This window comes from Silene latifolia, chromosome Y (genome assembly GCF_048544455.1).
Source record: "Silene latifolia isolate original U9 population chromosome Y, ASM4854445v1, whole genome shotgun sequence".
In the NCBI taxonomy this organism is placed as follows: Eukaryota; Viridiplantae; Streptophyta; class Magnoliopsida; order Caryophyllales; family Caryophyllaceae; genus Silene; species Silene latifolia.
The window spans coordinates 384,117,468-384,124,379 of NC_133538.1; positions in this window are offsets into that span (position 1 = coordinate 384,117,468).

Here is a 6,912-nt window from a genome sequence, read left to right on the forward strand (position 1 = left end):
GGCTCTTCATCACCATCTACGTTAGTGATTTTAGGAGTATTTGGGCTCCCAAAACTGTAAAAATCAATGTTTTTGATGATGGATGAAAATGGGGTTCCTGGTTGGAATCTAGAGCCTGCCCCTTGGGGTTTTTCCAATTTTTGCTTCAGGGCTGACTCAAATTCTTTCAGTTGCAGGATTTCTGCTTCAGTTTGGGCCACTTTTTCTTTCAGGCTTTCCAAGTCAGCGATTTTTTGGAGAGCTGCATTCAATTGTTCTTCAACGGTGGGTTGTGCAATTTTTGTAGGTTTTTAAGTTTTTGTAAGATAAGAAAAAAGGATTAAAGAGTTAGATGCCCCACGGTGGGTGCCAATTGTTTTGTGTGGATTTTGCGCAGCGCGAAATCAGGTCAGGGTAATACTATGTAGGGTTAACTAGCTCTAATTAGCCTATTGGTCAGGTTGTTAGGGTACGATATTATGCTGTAAATAAGATAATAAAAATAACAAGACAAACAATTTTGTACGTGGAAAACCCTTGAATGGGAAAAAACCACGGGCACCAAGCCAGGAGAGGATTTCACTATATGATTTGAGAGAATAATATTATGATGACAATAATGCTTGTGTTTCTCTAAGTAGTATGTATATATCTTCTTGCGTATGAATGCTCTCCCTTCAGATCTCTCAAGTGTTCTTTATATAGCTTCCCATCTTGAACGGCTGCATGATCAAGCATTGAAGGCTGAATATTCTCCATAATTGTTGGTAATAATTGCTGAATATTTCCTTCTTAATTACCGTATTTACTGCATAATCTTCACACTTAATGCTGCGTATTTATTTCCACTAATATACGCGGATTTGGTCAAATATTGTCCTGATATTTGGACCGTTGTCCTCTCCATGGCCTGGCGCCTATCTTCATGTGCCCTGAGAGCCTGACACCCTGAGAGCCTGGCAGTCAGGTTTCGATGAAATGCTGATCAGGGTGGTCTGCGGATTTCCAGGCCTATCAACCGTCAATTTCACCGTGACCTAGAGAACATCCCATAGCATCATCTTTATGAAATTTAAATATTATCTCCTCATCTTCACCAATTGCTCTAGGAGAACGCTTGTAAGCAACCGACTTCACCCTCGGCTGTTTGGGCTCTTCCTCCTTTTGTTTTTCCTGTGGCTTCTTTGTTTTTTCCTCTTCCTTTTTTTCCTCTTCCTTTTTTTCCTTCTTCTCTTCCAGCCTTCTTTTTTTGCGCAGCTTTTCCTTCAAATTTGTTCCTTTCATTCCTGAATTTTGATATGCTCCCTTGCACCTCTTTTCGTACTTGATTGAAGTCGCTAAGAACAAGTATTGCACATATTTCAGCACGGTACAACATTCTTTTCCGTTCATCCCCCAGCTCAGAGTAAAAAACATTCCCCGTGTAGAAAGCCATGTCCATCATCATGAAAACCCCACAATCTACATTTTTTGCAATGCTCTGCCATTTAAATTTCACATTCTGCAGTGGGAAACTTTCCACTTTGGAGCCTTTTGCAATTTGCATTTCTGACAACATTTTCCCCATGATATTTGCCTGCACAAAAAGTAATACTGTTACTGTATCTATGTTACTGTAACAATGATTTCCAAATTTTTTAATGGAAATTTAAAAGTATAACATTGTTACTGTAAGTAGAGAAACTTACCGCACTTCTTGCCATTTTTGTCTTTCGGGATCTGGCATATAAGGGTTTGTTGTCTAGGTAGTCAACGGTTTGTGACATGAAATTTATGCAAGCACAGAAAAAGTGGTCCTCCAGAATGAGTGGAATGAATATCTGCAATTAAGCAAATATGTATCATTGCTAAACAGAACTTCTATTCACTCTACTTATATAAGAATAAAAAAAAATAACAGTAATGTGGTTTACCATATCATAGTTGAAATTCAGTGGACTCGGGTTGTATTTGATCCAATGTCTGAAGGACAGCAAAACTTCACCTTCTAAATGTCTGTTTTGAACGGGTTTTCCAACAGATATAGTTGCTAATGCGTCCTACAAAAATAAATATAAATACAAAGTCAATAAACATTATAGAAACACAAAATCAATAAGAATAAAAATTTATTTATTACAGTAACATACAGATTGACCCAAGCCCATGAAGATCCTCAATGGTGTATTACTTGCTACCTTTCTGAAGATGAGGTCATTGAGCAACATTGACCAACATTCAGTCACTATTATATAAATAAGCTCACCAGGAGCCAATGAAATTAAATCTTCCCTTGGAATGAAGTGATACTTCCCATACGAGACAAGCCTTTCCCTATTGGACAATGAGATGTAATAGTCAGAACACCTTTTAATAGAGTAACAGTTTAACAGTAACAACTATTCAGTTGAAACAATATTCACTTGCAAAGTAAAACGTTTTGTTTATGACAGTGCAAGAGTAAATAAAGTACTCATGTATCTGAGAGGTTCTCGTCATCGTCGATAAAACAATAGTCAATTGTTTCTTTCCTAACTTCAAGAATAGGCGCCATTATCTCCTTGTGTTTTATCATAGTCTTGGACACAAGTGTTAGATCCGGAGAGTCGGTAGGCCACATTCGATTGTGCAGCCGTAGCGAGGATCCATCACGCGCATCCAGTCTTCAGTTGTTTCGACATGTAACAAATAGTGGTCGCCAGTATCTTCGTCGTAATCGTCATACAGGATCTCATCACTGCAATCATACAATATCAACTTCATCATCGTCGTCATCTTCTGCTACCTGACTGCACTGAGTAGTTATTGGTTCTTCGTCGCCAACTGTCTCATCACCAGCCTCACTGGGTTTTTCTCCTTCCTCGCCTTTTTCATCATTCCCATCGGCGTCTTCATTACCAGTTGCTTCATCCTCCTTACTGTTATCTTCGTTTTTATTGCCAGCACTGTCTTCATCTTTATCATCATCGTTCTTTTCATCTGGTTTTTCATTGCCATCATCCTCTTCTTTATCTTTATCGTCATCTTCCTTTTCATTTCCCTCACTGGTTGGTTGGTCATCATCCTGGTCTGATGCATCATCATCGGCCTCTTCCTTGTTATCTGTGGCACAAGTAATTGAATTGAATATAAATTACTAATGTTTTTTGGACCAACAATGCCTCATAGTTATACTAACAGTGTTACTGTAAATTTGCTACTTCAATTACCTTCAGAAGATCCTTCTTCAGCTGCCTTAGTCGTTGGGTTCTCTTCAGCTTGGCCCGATGCATCATCTTCGGCCTCTTCCTTGTCATCTGTGTAGCAGATAATTGAATATATATATCACTGTAAACTTCTGATAAAACTACGACAAGAATAACAAGCGTTCTTTGTAAAGGTTATTCTTTAATAAAGATGTTACGAATATGATGTTACATCAGCTAATACAAAGAATGCAAATAGATTTCTCTATTACCTTCGGGAGATCCTTCTTCAGCTGCCTCATTAGCTGGGTTGTCTTCAGGCTTGCCTGATTCATCAACTTCCACCTCTTCCTCGTCAACTGTGTCACAGGTAATTGTATTCAATATATATTAACAATTTTTCTTTGAACAAAAAAAGGCACAATAGATACACTGTAAATTTCTGTTAAAATTACGTCACAATAACATTGTTACAGTTACATCCTCTGACACAACGAGTTTAAATAGATTCCTCAATTACCTTTAGGAGATGCCTCTTCACCTGCCTCACTAGTTGGGTTATCTTCAGGTTGGCCTGATGCATCACCTTCGGCCTCTTCCTTGTCATCTGTGTAGCAGATAATGAATATATATTACTAAATTGTTTGTTAAAAAAGCACCCAGTAACAGAAAGCCTATAACAGCATTACATTATTACCTTCACCAGATCTATCTTCTGGCTTGCTAGTTGTTTTGTCACCCTGCCCTGATGCATCATATTCATCAGCATCATCGTTTTCATCTAAAAGGAAAGTAATTGAATATTAGTAATTATTTGTAAAATGAAAACTCTATAGCAGCGATGATGTAACAGTGTTAGTGCAAGTGATTAGATTATTGTAGTAGTGTTACTATATTACCTTCATAAGATGCATCTTTATCATCCTCGCCACTCCCCTCTTTGTCTTCTTCATTTTCTTCGTCTTTATAATCCTCCTCCTCTTCATCTCCGTCATCCTCTTCACGTTTGCCAGATTCATCCTCTTCATCTGCATCATCATCTTCATCTGCATCATCCTGTTTCTCTGCATCATCCTCTTCATCTGCATCAGAAGTAAGTAATTGAATATTATATTACTAACTGTTAATATATATAACATATTACAGTAACAGTATTATTGTAAAATTATAACTAAAAGTAATAACAGTAACACTGTTACTCGATCTATTACCTTCACCAGATTGGCTTTCAACATCCTCTACATCCTCCTCTTTGTCCTCTTTGTCTTCTTCCTCTTCATCCTCCTTTTCCTTTTCATCCTGTTCATCGTCTTCCTCCTCATCGGCACTTTCTTCATCGTTATCTATGTCCGTGACACCCTCTTGAAGGCTCTTGTTTTTAAGACGACTCTCAACATCGCCGCCATCGTCATCCCCGTCCTCATCATCATCCTCCCCATCATCAGTCCCGTCATCATCGTTGCCATCATCAATCCCGTCCTCATCCATCTCATCTTGCCTGCCCTCACCACCCGCCTCCTCGTCATGAACCTCTTCATCCTCTTCATCATCTTTTTCATGATGTTGCTCACTTAAACTGCTCAATACCTCCTTTATCAAGGATTCTGACTTAACTGTCCTAGGACTTTTCTCTGTTGGAAATGGTTCCAACTTCCTACTGACTTTGGACCTTGTATATACCGGGAAGTCATTCGCCCTCCTCTTCAACGATTCAGCCTTTCGCACAACATCTTCGGCATATTTAAGGCATTTAGGCTTTAGTGGTGATTTCTGTTTCTGCTTCGATTCGAAAACCTTCAGTCGCTGAGCAAATCTCTCGTGAACAAGGTTGGAATCCCTTTTATACATCAGCAATATCAGGTCGGTCTCCTAAGTCAATAAACCAGACAGAAAGAAATGAATTAGATACCAGATTTGGGAGTTGTAACAATTGCACACAATTAAATTTATAAAAACAACTCACATCAACAGCTTTTTCCTTCAACTCGGCATCTGTTTCAATGCCAGGAAGCTTCTCCATCAAGATGTACTCCCTTCCCTCACTATTCTTAAGAAAAACTGCCTCGTCATCCTCACCCTCATCAGATTCTGCCCATCCTATTTACAGAAACATAGTAGTAATTAGTAATTAATATTAATAATTAACAATAAAGTAAGGTAACAGTAATGTTATTACAGTAAAGCCATTACAATAATGATATTACAGTGACCATATTACAGTGACAATATTACACTGACAGTGCCACATTACCTTCAGCTGGGGATCCCTTGCCAAGACAAATAGGATAGACAGTTTCTGACATCTCATCAGCTCCTAGACAGCCAATCTTTCCTTTATCTTTGACTCTTTTTGAAAGACTTTCATATGTCCAATGCTGTATCAGAGGTAAGTCAGTTAGTTGTACCTCGCCATGGAACTCAAACCGGTGAATGTAGGCCAACAGTAGCACCACAATACACCCACAAAGACACTTAACCGTTCCTGTCTTCAACCCCTTGACACCCTCAGCTACCTTCTCAAAGACATACTTTGACCAATTAAAACCTTTTATTTTTTCAACATCGTCCACAGCCTTCAACAGCCTGAAATCAACAGAATAATTTGGAGTCGGCGCTAAAAAAGTGGAGAGCGCATAAAGAACGAACACCTGCTTGAACTCATCACCGCAGGCGCCCTTGTTATTCTTAAACCAACTAGTCACCAAATCTAGCTTGATGTTCTGTGCTGTAGAGATGTTGAACTTCCTTCTCCATTTGTTTTTTAACTCAGTGTCCTCAGCCTGGGATCCGCGACCAGTCGCGGTCAGCACCACATTATTACCCTTCACCGGCAGTAAAAATAGGTCATGAACATCATACTGTGACAGCACAAACTCCTCTGTTTCAGTAACATGAACCTTGAAACTGTCGTAATCAAAAGCCTCAACAAGCAAGTCTGTTAGCCCGGAAGGGACTACTGATATATTCATCTTCAATAGTCCTCCAAAACCAATTTCTTTAATGGCTTTCTTTTGCTTTACGGAAAACTTGCTCATAACATCGACCAACGACTGGGCCCTGCACTTAGTTGGGTATTTATCCGGCCTGTAATAAGGAAGTGTAAATTAGCACCACTGCTTAAACAGTGTGACACTATTTTATGCCAACAAACCAGCAGTAAGAAAGCAACAAAACAAGGATACAGTAAAGGTGTTACTGTAACACTGAAACTTTAAACAACTCAACACGACGAACAAATAAATCAGTAGAAAGGAGAACGGTAACACACATTAATTGCTCATTTATTACAAATTATTAACCCTAATTTTGAAGCGAAAAACTAGAACGCAGAAAATCAATTACTCACTTCGAGCAAAACAGTTAGGCTAAATTTATTACGAATCAGTATAATCGACACAAACAACAACAAGAACAACAAGAACAGGAACAACCTAATTGTTTAATGGAAAATTAATTTCCTTCTACGATCAATTAACAAACAAGTATAATCGACAATGTTACAGTACATCTATTACAGTAGCACTAAAACAACATAAAAATGTTACAGTATAAGTGTTACTGTAACACTGAAACTGAAACTGAAACTGAAACTTTAAACATACAAGTTTTGGCCACTAGAAAGACACATACTTTTTTAAGACTTCTTCTTTTTCAGCCTTCACCACCGTCTTGGCTGGTCTCTTCTCTGTTTTAGCCCTCTTCGACGTTTTGGAGCTGACGCTCGAGTCATCCGAAACCTCATAATCTCTATCACTTTCTTCTTCAGATG